Raw genomic sequence first — 15,000 nt, 5'->3', positions numbered from 1 at the left:
CCATGTGTTGCCAGGTGGCTGTCGCGTCTGGTCACTACAGCTTCTTGGTGACGGAGGGACCGGCCGGCTTGTTTGCTGTACTTTTATGATGTTTGATGTAATAACAGCCGAGACTGACGTCGTGGCCACTGTTTGCGTAGTGGTTGGTGGCGGAGCGGAGTACCAATGGTGGTGGTTATGTCAAGGTAGCGGTACGTATGGTGGTGGCAATAATGGTCTGAGGCTGAAAATGGTGGTGATGCTGCCGACAGGGGGACAAAGAAAAAGCTAAAAAAACATAAAAAATAAAACATCCCCACTCAAGGACAACACTACCGACATAAATTTCCCGTATCACATGTAAAACAAAAACATGGAACGTGCATCCCATTGGTAGCAAATATTCGCCGGCGGCAGACAGCGAGCCAGACCACGGCTACCGGGGCGCCGTGAGCAATATCCCCGCAATCCGTGCTCATCTAGTGCGATTCCCTTCCCTGTGGTTTCATCAGCCTAATCCTGGCGTCTGGTTTTACGGTCAATCATAGTAAAACGCCCATTGGTTTAGCCCATTCCCGATATTACTCGCTCTACTGCATACTTGGGCCAACGCCGGAGCGCCTCTGATGGACGGCAGTGTGCTTGAAGATCCCGCACTTGCTCCCTCCTTGTATTACCGAGGCTTAATGCTTTTGTCAATACGGAAGCCCAATACCCAATATTTCTTCGCAGGGGGAGGCATGCGAAGGTGGAAACACGTTGCCCAAGGTTTCCTGCGCCTCCGTTTCCTTCTACTTCTACTTTTCCAATCTCTTTCTTTACCGTGTTCGTTCTTCTCCTTCTCCTCCTCCTGTTTCTCCCTTTTCCTTTATTTTTCGCCGCTGCGGAGGTGTTGTGGCGGCGTTGCTGGTGTTTTCGATCCGTGTTTCGCAAGGCCTTTTGAGATCGGCGGGGAAGGGATGAAGCGTCCCTTGCCCTGAGGCGAGGGAAAGCTGCCTGATGAAGATGGATTGGTGGAACGATTCGAAAGTTACACGAAAAATATCGACGGAGGCCCTGCTGAAGGTAGGAGAAGGGCTGAAAAGCGGAGAAGTAGGAGGAGGGAGAGAAGGAGTCAGAAGGAGTGGAGAAGGAGAGGGGGTTATTGACAGCGGTGAGACTGCTTGGTATTCCAGCTGCGTGTCGGCGCCCTGAACCGAGCAATGGGAAAGTCCGCAATTCTGCCGAAATGCGCATGGCCAGGAGGGGGCCGAGACGGAGGTAAGCCGCTAACAGACCGCTCCGCCAGCCTCACGCTCCGGAAAAGGGGAAAGGGAAATAGAAAAGAGCAAGAGTTACAACAGAGGAAAGAGGGCATAGAGTGATGGAGGAGGCGAGAGAGAAGGGGGGGAGCCAAGGGATGCAAGAAATAGAACGAAGTAGGTGAGCTATAAGGTTAGAAATGGGATAGGGAGGATCGGGTGTTGGGGAGGAGAGAAAAGTGAGCCGGGAGAGGCGGAGGGAAAGGAAGAAGTACCGCGGCTGTCTAGCAAAGGAAGGACAGGAGAGGCGACGCTGCAGCGGAGAGAGGAACAGAAAGGACAAAGGAAAAGAATAAAATGAAATGTGAAAGAAAACAGAATTAAGGTGTTGAAAGGGAACTGAAAGTGAAAGAAAAAAAACATAACATAGATTTGAGAGATGAAACATTTTTCATTGGTTGGTAGAGAATAAATCCATTTTTAAGTTATGAATCTCGAACTTGCCTCCGTATAACACATGATAACATTGTAGAAGTGACCATTTAAACTAAAAAAAGACACCTTTCATTAGAGCAAAACACTCACTACCTCACCTTCACTCCCGCCCCACGCCGAAACCGTCATCTCCTTCGTGTCACCCCTACCTGCCCTCCCTCCTCAGATACCCCCCCACACGCCACCTTCAGGATGCCTCAGAACCAACCATTAGCCCTGTAGACACCAGTAACAAGGTAAATCTATATTCAGGGGTGGCGGAGCAAACTTTGGAAAACGTAATATGAAACACTCCAATTCAGCCTCGGCGGCACCGCACTTTTTCCAAACTTCGTCACGGTCAAATATTTCACCGCAGTAAGCACACACATATTACACCACACTAAACACACACACACAAAAAAAAGACTGAAAAGATGCCGTGAAAAACCGTCGCCAAATAGACTCAGCAATAACGAAAGCACTGAATTGAATATTTGGGCAGCAAGACACACTCACACACACACACACCTTCATTTTACATTTTTTTTTTTTTTTTTTTTTTTTGGCCTTGACTGGAGTCCGGAAGATGGCGAGGGCAGCGCCTCACGCTCTCATTAGTCCCCCGCCTCGCTGCTGCCTCTGATACCGGCCGCCACGTCATTACAGGAGGCTTTGCTGCAGCGCGAGGGGACGGGGAGGGAGACTAAAAAAGGACGAGAGTAGGAGGTGGACGGAGAAAGAGAGAGAGGAATGTAGTGTGAGGGAGGAAGGAAGGAGAGGGAGAGAGAGGCAGAATGAGGGAAAAATGACTTGGTGGTGGCGCAGGAGGATGAGACGTAGTGGTGGCGCTGAATGAGGAAGAAAAGGAAAGACAGGGAAGAAAGATGAAAATTATGCTTCAAGGAAAAGGAAAACGAGATAAGAATGTCGCTCAACAGATGAAACCAGATAACGGAACTGAGAGAGAGAGAGAGAGAGAGAGAGAGAGAGAGAGAGAGAGAGAGAGAGAGAGAGAGAGAGAGAGAGAGAGAGAGAGAGAGAGAGAGAGAGAGAGAGAGAGAGAGAGAGAGAGAGAGAGAGAGAGAGAGAGAGAGAGAGAGAGAGAGAGAGAAACACGTTATTTTTCCTCACTACGGGGGCTCGGGTGAGTGTAATGTGTTGAGATAATCTGGAGTGACCCCCCGCTCGAGCCCCGCCGTAATGGCCCAACACCACCTCCCTCGCCTCGTTCTTTTCCTTCTTGTCCCCTCATTAATGCCTACCCATATATCACACACACACACACACACACACACACACACACACACACACACACACACACACACACACAGTTCATTTCTCTTGATTAACACATACTAAATCATCGTTATTACTTTTACTGTTATTGTCGGCCTATTATCCCCGTCTCTAAGCCTTCACCTCCACCTCCGTCTTCCCATTTACCACCACCTCCACCACACCACCACCTCAACTCCACTACTGACCATACTCTGTTATTTTCACCCACACTTTATTTACCGCCACCACCTCCACCATCACCACCTTGTCGTCAGCGCCTACACGTTATCAAACCCTGCCCAGCATCCCCAACAGTTAGGCCCAACCAGGCAGTTCTTCAGACCCACACAGACCCACACAGACGCATCACTCCTGAGTCGGGCAATAGACGCTTCACAGACATGCTATAATTAACGGTGGAGTGATTTTTTTATTTGTACTTTTATAGTTTTTTTTTTTAAATCCAGCCTTCCGTCTCCCCATCTCTTCCCCGCCTCCCCTCCCTTCCTCCCTCCCTCCGTGCCGTTCCCTGTTCCGTGGGTCATTTAGTTCGCGCGTTCTCTGTTGTTTGTGCCGCGAGTGCTCGGGAATTTGTCGAACAAGAAGTAATTCCGTACATAATTGTCCTTTTTTTTTTTTTTTTTACTCGTACTAAAATATTTTCGGGGAGGGTGAACAGCTGCCGGACACGGGGGGAGGGAGGGGGGACGGACCTCCCGTTATGGAGTTACCCAACAAAAGTTTTCCATTCCACAGACAAGTTAGGATTGAAAGGCCGTAACTCGGGGCGGCCGGGGCGAGACACTTGCCCGGGGGTGGCGGGGCGGCGGGGCTGTGTTTATGGGCCCGCCGGTGCATTAGTCCATCTGCATTGTGTCGGATGTGTTTCCTATTTCCCTCGTGCTCAGAATACTTCCGCTTTGTTAGCTCTTACCGCTGTGTTAGGCGCCGCGTCTCTGTCTCGCGCTCTCGACGCTCAATAAGTATGCTTTGGACCAGTAACGAGAGAGGAAGTTGCACACGAAACGATTGCGTAGTAACACATCAGAGCGCTAACCGGCCTCTTGCAGACTCATTACGTTCTTATGTTCTTATTTCCCTGTGTTCAAAATACCTCGGGTTTTTCAGCTTTTACCGTTATGAGAGACACCTCCTCACCGTGTTTCGCAGTGTCCAAAAAGATGCGCTGCGTTGGTGAGGGAAAAGGATACAACGCAAAATAGAAGCCGCAGTTCCACCGGAAAAGGACGTAACTTCGCAGTGCATACCAAGCCACAGGTTTCGGCAGGGAGCTCGTGACTGCGGAAGCTATTTGCATTAAAGACAACCTGAACCTTGACCTTAGTTACACAGTCTCCAAGAAACACGTCGCCTCCTCAGACCTTGACTTAGACACGAGGGGAATAATTACCAACTTCCCCCTCCATGCAACTCCTTCCATTACATGTCTACCTCCACTTCCTCGAGCACCACCACCATCAACACCACAAATACCACTCACTCTAAAACCCTTCCATGTCTACAATCCACGTCCATTAAAACCCTACCAACATCCACAGCAACATCATCATCATCATCATCACCACCAACAGAACACCACCATCAACACCATCAACACAAACACTTTCCAAACTCCTTCCATCACCACAATCCCATCCACTCAAACCCTACCAACATCATCATCCTTAAGCACCACCAACAGCATCACCACAATCAACACCTCAGTCACTCCCCTTACTAAACTCCTTCCATCATTTCCATTCTATCCACTCATACAATACCAACACCATCATCAACATCGTCACTATAAATACTACCACCACCACCACCAAGACCAACCGCAAACATCAAAAGCATCAACATCCACTTCCCAACCACCGTTACCACTGCCACCCCCACCACAACCATTTCCTCCACCGCCATCATGAGACTCACTTCCTCCTCCACAGCCAACACTCCCCTGTCGTCTCATTACCACCACCATATTGTAGCGGAGTCAAGTTGGCGTACGTATAGGCTCGAGCAACCAACTTCGGGCTAACGGGAGAAGCCTAAGCAGAGGTGCCCAGAAGCCTGCGTGGGAACTTGACAAAGGAACGAAGCTTGCATGAGGAATCAGTTAACTAGTAAACTCAAAGTCCAATGAAACTTAGGCCTTTCTTAAACACAGTGTATCGTGCGAGGAGAGAGAGAGAGAGAGAGAGAGAGAGAGAGAGAGAGAGAGAGAGAGAGAGAGAGAGAGAGAGAGAGAGAGAGAGAGAGAGAGAGAGAGAGAGAGAGAGAGAGAGAGAGAGATTTACATAGATTTACATAGAAAATCAGACCACACAGACCCCATGGTCCAGACTTGGTGGTCTGTCCTTAAACCTAAGTGATTTTACATTAATCAGAAGACTCCAAAACGTTGCATTTCTACTCTAGTTGATATTAAGTTGAAGGAAGTGACGGTCGAGCTTATTTTTGAAGGAGTCAATCGTGTTACACTGGACCACTGATGGTGGAAGCTTATTCCATTCTCGCACTACAACGTTGGTGAAGAAAAATTTGCAATCTGAATTTACTTGTCCACATCTGAGTTTTACGCCATTGTTCCTCGTGCGCAGACTGTCATCGATCATAAACAATGTTGATCTGTCTACATTCGTGAAACCATTAAGTATTTTAAAACATTCGATCAATTTTCCTCGGAGGCGACGTTTCTCAAGAGAGAACATGTTAAGGATAGAAAGCCTTTCTTCGTAGGATTTGTTGCGCAAGGAAGGGATCATTTGACGCTGAACACCTTCTAATTTAGCAATATCCTTAGCATGGTGGGGGACCAAACTGTACCGCATATTCCAAGTGGGGTCTGACTAAACTGTTGTAGAGCGAGTATTAAATCTTTATTCTTGAATACAAAGTTTCTTTTAATGAAGCCCAACATTCTGTTCGCTTTATTTGCTGCATCGATGCATTGCTGTGAGAATTTGAGGTTTGACGCGATTTTGACCCCCAAGTCTTTGACGCATTGAACGCTTTTGAGTTTAACGCCGCGCATTTCGTATTCGAACTTCTTATTCCTCGTTCCAACTTGAAGGACCTGGCACTTGTTTACGTTAAAGGGCATCTCCCATCTATCCGACCAAGCTGAAATTTTGTGCAAATCCTCTTGGAGGCTTTGCCTGTCTTCGTCAGTGAGAACCGAGTTACCAATCTTTGTGTCGTCTGCAAATTTACTAATGCGGTTATTGAGTCCAACATCCACGTCGTTGATGTAAATAATGATGAGGGACGCCACTAGTGACAGGCGCCCACTCTGAGTTAAATCCGTCAATCACTACTCTTTGTTGTCTGTTGCTCAACCAATTCGCGATCCATTGGTTTACTTGACCGTCAATACCTATTTGCTTTAATTTGTAAAGTAATTTATGATGTAAAGTAATTTATGATGAGAGAGAGAGAGAGAGAGAGAGAGAGAGAGAGAGAGAGAGAGAGAGAGAGAGAGAGAGAGAGAGAGAGAGAGAGAGAGAGAGAGAGAGAGAGAGAGAGAGAGAGAGAGAGAGAGAGAGAGAGAGAGAGAGAGAGAGAGAGAGAGAGAGAGAGAGAGAGAGAGAGCGCACACACTCCTTTGATGGTATAAATGCATGTATACAGAAACCTACTGCTGATGCTGATGATGATGATGATGATGCATTCCTGTTTTGTGCACTCCGATGTTTCTGTTTGTGCCTTGTTTGCTTGTAAATGATTATCGCTGTGTCTTCATGTTTGTTTGTTTGTTTGTTTGACCGTCTGGTGCTGTTTACTCGCCGGGAGCTGTGTGAGGATGCCATCATGAGACAGTCGAGGAGAGAGAGAGAGAGAGAGAGAGAGAGAGAGAGAGAGAGAGAGAGAGAGAGAGAGAGAGAGAGAGAGAGAGAGAGAGAGAGAGAGAGAGAGAGAGAGAGAGAGAGAGAGAGAGAGAGAGAGAGAGAGTGTACGAAAATAAAAGGCCGCAGGTGTACTCAGCCTTCTCAGCCGTGGACAACTTTATAATACATGATGGTGAAAGTACAGTCCTTGGCAGCCGACAGTGATTGAAAATGTGTGTGTGTGTGTGTGTGTGTGTGTGTGTGTGTGTGTGTGTGTGTGTGTGTGTGTGTGTGTGTTGTTTAAGTGAATGACTCTTTGGTTGTCTTTTTTGTGTGCATTTAATTAATCATGTGAAGCCTTATTAGGGAAAAGAGAGATGTATGTGAGGGAGTGCATGGGGAGAGAGGGGAGGGAGAAGAGGCGGGGGGGGGGGTAGGGGGGGAGTTGAGTCGAGGTGAGTGAGGTAAGCGTTGAGTGAGGTAATCCAGGGTGATGTTTATGCAGTGTCAGACTTTAATGACTGCAGCGTTGCGGCTTGGCTTGGCCTGGCCCACACTTTGAACAACCATGGAATTTCGGAGTTGAGGAGCGTGGAGGAGTTGAGGGGAAGGAGGCAGTGCAGGAGGAATAGGAAGTGGTAGCTAGTGCGTGACCTTGAAGTGGTTGGTGCAGGAGGAGGCGGAGGAAGAGGGCGCGAGGGAGGGAGAGGAAGACGGCGGAGGGAAGAGAAGGAAGGGGGCAGGAGATGCGAGTCAAAGGTGAAAAAGTGTAATTGTGTTTCTCAAGCACGTCGGCGCGGGTTGGAATGGAAGGATCGTGTGTTTTGCAACGGCTGCTTGTGAAGGTCAAGCGAGGTAGGCAGGCAAGCGGGCAGGCAGGCAGGCAGGAAGGCAGGAAGGCAGGAGGCAGGCTTGACGCAGGGATGCCGCCGCGGCTGACGCAGTGACGCCGGACAAAGCCTCGTGAGTGTATGCGTAGCCGGGCGGCGGGCGATCGATAAACGCTGACGTGGCGGCAGTAGTGCTCGGCCTGATGGCTCGGTGGTTGAGGTATAAATGCCGCTGGTAATGACGGGGGTTCGAATACTGTCTGCCGCTATGTATTGCTGTGTATACCTGTGTCTGTGTATCTATCTGTATACCTGTCTATCTACATTTTTATCGACCTGTTTGTACATTTGTCTGTCTGGTGTTGAAAAATCAGATAATATTAATAAGAAAATAGTTAAGTCAAAGGTATTTATTATTATTATTATTATTTGATGATTGCTTTTATTTATTTTTATTATTATTATTATTATTATTATTATTATTATTATTATTATTATTATTATTATTATTATTATTATTATTACTGTTGTTCTAGTTGATATTATTATCGTCAATTAGTATTATGTGTGGCATTAGAATCAGATCCTATTGCGCAACAACTTGAACTTTAGTTTAATTACTTGTAGAAATGAAATGACAGTAGAGGATATGATGGTAGTAATGGTGGTGATGGTGATACTGATGGTGGTGGTGGTGGTGGTGGCGGTGGTGGTGACGACTGCAAGGGAAGCGGCGGCGGTGGTGATGTGGAGGAGAAGGTTACAGGGGTGTCTCTGCTGTGGTGATGACTCTGACGTTGCTGAGGTGATGGGTTGTATTTGGTAACCTTAGCCGTGGTGATGCTGATGACTCTGGTAGTGGCAATGGTAGTGGTGACAAGGGCGATGATGGCGACCGTGGTTGAGGCTGAAAAGGAAGTAGTGATGATGGTGGTGGTGGTGGTGATAGTTGTGCTGGTGGTGATGAGGGTAGTAGTGGAAGTGGTGGTGGTAGTGGTGGTGGTGGTGGTGGTTGGGAGGTGACTCTGGTTAATGAAGGGCCGGAACTGCAGTGTTGAGATGATGGGCTTTGTCGGGCGCCTACAGAATGTTCCCCTCACTTCCCTTCCCTACCCGACACCCCTCTTTTTACCTCCCCCCCTTTTCCTCCCCCCTACCAAGTCCTTACTGGCTGTTATTATATCATTCCGGAATTGTCTCGAAATCCTCCGCTTCCTGTCTCTCGGCTTTCACGACAGCCTTGCAGCATCCAGCCATTGTGCTCGTGATATCAATGTCGCGTTATTTTTCCTTTCCTTCCTCATTATTGACAGATAATTGCCAACACCATTGAGATTAGTTTGCCTTATTATCATTATCCGGAGATTATTGCTACTTGTCCCGTGATTGCTCATTAATTCGCTCTGTCAGTAGTAAGAGATCATTTTCACAGTGTGGGTATGTGATCTACCCTCTTTGATGAACCCTGAGACCCCGCGCAGCACCAGTGTCCCCTTGGGAGTACACAGCTGAGGGCGCCGCACAAGGCAGCTCTCTTCCTCGCCACCACAAAGCATAATACCTCCACCTACCACGTCCACCCCCACCGCTTCTCTCCCTCTCCCTGCCTGCAACTTTCACTCCTCTGACATGTCCCCCAGCCCGACAAAGCCGCTGTTCCTGATCTCTGAAAGGCGGTATATCTTCTGCAGCCTGATCGAGGGAGACGTTTTTTAGGTGACGTTTGTGGCTGCTGAGATCTGACTTGTGTCACCTCCCGCCATCAGTCAAAGGCCAGGCATAAATATCGACACACTTTCCCCGATATTGAGCGCCGTGCTTTGTGGATGGACGTGTGTTGTGTGTCTCGCGAGGGAATGGTGAGGCGGCAGCAGACGGCCTCGGCGTGGCAGACATCAAAGATAGGAAAGACGAAAGTAAAAGATAAATCACCCCCGATAGCGGAACACATGATAAGAGTAAATTGTGGGACAGTCAGGGTGACAAATAATGAAATAAAAGCACTAGAGCCAAGCTTAAGGGTTTCCCACCAAGGAAATATTGTCACTCTTACCCACGAGTGCGCAGACAAATAGACGGGAATCTCCGTCACAAAGGGCCGCGGAAAGCTTGCGGCCTGGGAGCAAGAGATGCGGACAGTGCTCTCAAGCGAGCATCTATTGTGTTTGTATCCAAGTCTGGAAAAGCTGGGCTTCCTCGGAGGCTCGCTGGCTACCTCGATAATAATGCAGTAAAGCGAGTTTACAACTGAGTATTGTGAGGACTTGCCAGCGTCTGATATTGTATGTACACAATATGTACGAGGCTCTGCACTCATGTCTGTGGACGGGGCAGAATTGAATAGCGCTTAGAACCATTATGCTAATGTATGCATTTATTCACGAGTATTTATATGTATGTACAGACTGCCTAAGGAACTACACATAACATAAATGTATGTATTCACGTGTGTACATGGACAGGACAGGATTGTGTGTGGGCGAGGGGCGGCGTGCAATCATACGTCTCTACCAACAGTGCAGTTTAGATTGATTGGTTCAGACGCCGGTGACCCGCAGTGTATGTATGCTGTGCCTCCCCCCCCCCCCCACCCCCACCCCCGCATTCAAACACTGCGGCCGAGGCGTTAAACACTTTCTTGAGCCGCCGTCACCGTTCGCACACTCCGTCCAGGGACATGAATTAGTCCGCATTAATTGATGGTGTGCATATGCCTTCCCCCCGCAACGTTCCCTTCCCCCTCTCTCCCCCCCCCACCGCTCATGCGGGGGGCACGGATCGGCCGGCATGTCCGACGCACGATAAGATCCCGTTTTTACGTTGGTCGCTTTTTACTGGCCCTTGCGGCGGCTGGTCACGCGCGCTGATGTAAACAGGACGGACGATGGAGGCAAAAACGCCACTCGGTTTCCTGTTTCGGTAACGTGATTTCATTTAGGCTGACGAGAAGCTTTTTGCCCGCGGTGAGCAGAACCCCCCTTGCCCCCTCCTCTTCCCCCATCCTTCCTTCCCCCTGCCCCTTCCTGCTTCCTGCTTTTCTCCTTTCCCTTCTGCTTCCTTCCCTGCCATTCTTCACACTATTTTTTGTTATATTACTTTTCTATTTCCTCTCCTCTTCCAGTTTTCACTTTTATATTCTCGATAAATATAAAGTTGCACAGATCATTTAAGATATTGTTAACACGTTTCCTCTGACGTTTAAATTTATTGTTGTTACTACTATTATTATTATTATTATTATTATTATTATTATTATTATTATTATTATTATTATTATTATTATTATTTTTATTATTTTCACCATCACATCATTATCATCATCATCATCATCATAGTAGTCATAATATTCTTTTTTCATATTTTATTCCCACCTCCCGTTGTATTTTTTCCCCTCTTTTTATTCATCCCTATTCCTATACGTTTCAATTCCGGCGATTCTTCTCTTTTTCTGCCTATTTATTGCGTTTACTTTTTACTTTCACATTAGCGGCGCCTCCTCCTGTGCAAGACCTGGTGCCATCATTCCTTCTCCTTTTTCGTCTCCTCCTTCAATGAGTACTCGTCCCCTGATGCCTCCTCTCCTTACTTTCCTCCTCCCTGTCGTCTAAACCATTTCTCTCGTCTGCCTTTAGTCTTCTTACTCTCCTCTGCTTCTTTGGTAGGGTACTCTCCACTCCCCCTACCCGTCCCTTCGCCTTCCTCCTACCTTCCTCTCGGTCCTTCCCGTCTCCCTTCCCGTTCCTCCCGTCTGCTCCCTCGGTAATAAGGTGTGAAGGTGTGACACAGCTCGCCATCAACTCCTGCTCGTTACCCCGGGAAGGAATTTGCATGCTGCCCAAGTTTTAGTGACGCTGCAGCACCGAGTTTCTCTTCCTTGGCCCTCTTCCTCCTCTTCCTCCTCCCCCTCCTCCTCCTCCTCCTCCTCCTTCTTCGACTACTATTACTTTGCTGCTATTAAATTTTCATGCTGACTCGAGTCTCTCCTCCATATTATTTATTTGTGGTGTGGTGTGTTTGCCTCTAATGCTGGGTAGCCTTTCCTGGATAGCGCTCTCTCTCTCTCTCTCTCTCAGTTGTAATTATTTTCATCCATCAGAATATATGAAAAAAAAATCTCTGGCTTGATTTTCATCGTTTTTATCAGTTTTTTCGTTTTTTCTTCTTTATCAGACGTTATTAATTTATTTTCCTCTCTTAAATGGATGTTTTTTTTTCTTTATTTACCTTTTTCTTGCTTTCATATTATCCGCTCTGTTTCTCTGCAAGTTGTTCGTCCATGTTTTCCCAATTTTCTCCGTCTTGCATTTTTAATCCATTCTCTTCTCTTTCTTTCCTTCTCTTTCTTCGCTTCTCCAACTAATTTAAAGTTCCCTTTCGGTTGCCGACGTGATTTATAGGAGAGAGAGAGAGAGAGAGAGAGAGAGAGAGAGAGAGAGAGCGGCGACACTTACAGGGAATCAGAGAAAGAAGAAAAAACTGACGTGTTAGATTTATTGAAAGCTGTTACGGCTATACATTGCAAAACCGATTTATCTATAAACGCCACATATTTCTCCCTCCCCAGTTACTTCCCTCCTTCCTCTTCCTCCCTTCTCCTGCGATTGGGTCTATCCTTCTATTCATCCTCTCTATTTTCATCCCCTATTACATTTTTCCTTATTTTTGTATTACTTTTCCTTCCCTTCTATTCCTTTTCCTTCTCTTTTCCTCCTTTTCCTTCCTTTCTCTTCCGTTTCCTTTCCGTCTCTTTCTTTCCTTTCCTTTCCCTTAACTTCCTTCTCTTCCTTTTCCTTCCCTTCTCTTCCCTTTCATTTAAGTCCCTTTCTTTCCCTTCCCTTAACTTCCTTGCCTTCTATTCCTATTCCTTCTCTTATCTGCCTTTTCCTTCCTTTCTCTTCCTTTTCCTTCCCGTCTCTTTCTTTACCTTCCCTTAACTTCCTTTCCTTCTATTCCTTTTCCTTCTCTTCTCTTCCTTTTCCTTCCTTTCTCTTCCCTTTCCTTCAGTCCCTTTCTCTCTCTTCCCTTTCCTTCTATTCCTATTTCTTCTCTTCTCTGCCTTTTCCTTCCTTTCTCTTCCCTTTCCTTTCAGTCCCTTTCTCTCTCTTCCCTTTCCTTTCAGTCCCTTTCTTTCTCTTCCCTTTCCTTCAGTCCCTTTCTCTCTCTTCCCTTTCCTTTCAGTCCCTTTCTCTCTCTTCCCTTTCCTTCAGTCCCTTTCTTTCTCTTCCCTCCCACCTCACCTGTTGTTTACCTTCATTTTGACCCATTAATTCCCTTTTCTTCCCACCTCCTCTCTACTTTTCCTATTCCCCACCTAACCATTCTTCTCCTCCTCCCCATCCTTGCACCTCATCCTTCCCAGACCTTCCTACCCATCCGTTTCTTCTTCCCTACCAACTGTTCACACCTTTGCACATCATCCTTCCCTCACCTTTCTACCTATCCGTCTCTTATTCCACACCCATCTGCCACGCCACCTTTGCAGCTCCTTTCACCTCCCTTCTCCCCTTCCTGCACCTCATCCTTCCCTTTCACCTGCAATCACGGTTTCAGCTCTCACGGGGATGTTTATGAATCAGCGACATTTTCTCTCCCCTTCAGGTGTTCTTTCGGCCTCCAGGTGGGATAGATAGCCTCTCCTGTTTCTTATTTTCGGTGTTTTACTATTTTTTATTCGTCCTGTCCCCTGCCCTTCCCCTTGCTGTTATTTTTCTTCTTTTCACTCTCAGTCTCTCCGTCTCTCGCTCCCCCCGCACACTTGCAAGATCATTGATAGAGATAGGTAAGGGACGGGAAGGGAAGGGAGAGCAAAAGAGGAAAGAGACCCTAGGAAGTTATGGACAGAAGGAAGGAAGATTGAGACGAAGAAGAGAGAAATCCATTAGAGGAGGAGGAAGACGAGCAGCGGAGAGAGACTTGGAGGAACAAAGACGAGGAAGAATAAGAGGTAGAAGATTGGAACTTGTGAGCAATATGAAAAAGAAGAAAGGAAAAGACAAAACCGTAGCAGAGAGAGAGAGAGAGAGAGAGAGAGAGAGAGAGAGAGAGAGAGAGAGAGAGAGAGAGAGAGAGAGAGAGAGAGAGAGAGAGAGAGAGAGAGAGAGAGAGAGAGAGAGAGAGAGAGAGAGAGAGAGAGAGAGAGAGAGAGAGAGGGTCTGGGGGGTACAAGGGCCCGGTACACGTAAACATGATATAACCTGTTTCAAAATATAAAATACATAATAAAGGGATAATGGAGGATTTCACGACTAACGAGGATTTTCTTTTTTTATTGTTATGGCTCTTCCGGTGAGTGCTACAATTTCCCTACTAATAATGTTGATAACGACACTAATGACGGTGATAAAAATGATAATAATAGTAATAATAGTAACAATAGTAACAATAGTAGTAGTAGTAGTAGTAGTAGTAGTAGTAGTAGTAGTGGTGGTGGTGGTAGTAGTAGTAGTAGTAGTAGTAATAATAATAATAATAATAATAATAATAATAATAATAATAATAATAATAATAATAATAATAATAATAATAATAATAATAATAATAATAATAATAATAATAATAATAATAATAATAATACTTCCGATTCAACATTCGATAATTTATTCATTCTCTCTCTCTCTCTCTCTCTCTCTCTCTCTCTCTCTCTCTCTCTCTCGTGTGTATCCCCGCAGTAAAATGGACAATTAAACCTTTGATTATCCGGGGAAGCAGAAATGCACGCGGGGCTAAAACAGATCTCGAAAGGAATTACCTCGCCATTCTGTGCCTGCCTATTATTATTATCATCATCATTATTATTATTATTATTATTATTATTATTATTATTATTATTATTATTATTATTATTATTGTTATTATTATTATTATTGCTATTATTGTTATTACTTTTTGGTTGTTCGTGGTCGTTTTTTTTACATCCATCATGTTTTCGTGCAACGGAGCTAAATCCCAAAATAATGTTGCAAAATTCTCATTCTCTTTGTGACATAAATGTGGAGGGTTACGCGCGCGCGCGCACACACACACACACAGAGAGAGAGAGAGAGAGAGAGAGAGAGAGAGAGAGAGAGAGAGAGAGAGAGAGAGAGAGAGAGAGAGAGAGAGAGAGAGAGAGAGAGAGAGAGAGAGAGAGAGAGAGAGAGAGAGAGAGAGACAGGAACTAAGAGAGAGAGAGAGAGAGAGAGAGAGAGAGAGAGAGAGAGAGAGAGAGAGAGAGAGAGAGAGAGAGAGAGAGCGCATTGTTTTAACGGGATTATTCTATCATCTCTTGGTCGTTATCATAGATGGCGAGCTGCACCACACACACACACACACACACACAAACACACACACACACACACACACACACACACACACACACACACACAC

The 15,000-nt window shown here is 46.3% G+C and overlaps 1 protein-coding gene across 1 annotated transcript in view; it reads left to right on the top strand.

Annotated features, from left to right (window-relative positions):
- LOC126999015 (uncharacterized) overlaps positions 1 to 15,000 on the top strand; it is a 130,107-nt gene that overhangs the window by 2,770 nt on the left and 112,337 nt on the right. The window lies entirely within an intron of this gene.

The sequence above is a fragment of the Eriocheir sinensis genome, chromosome 15 (genome assembly GCF_024679095.1).
Source record: "Eriocheir sinensis breed Jianghai 21 chromosome 15, ASM2467909v1, whole genome shotgun sequence".
Lineage (NCBI taxonomy): Eukaryota > Metazoa > Arthropoda > Malacostraca > Decapoda > Varunidae > Eriocheir > Eriocheir sinensis.
This window is presented reverse-complemented; position numbering and strand designations above follow the sequence as displayed.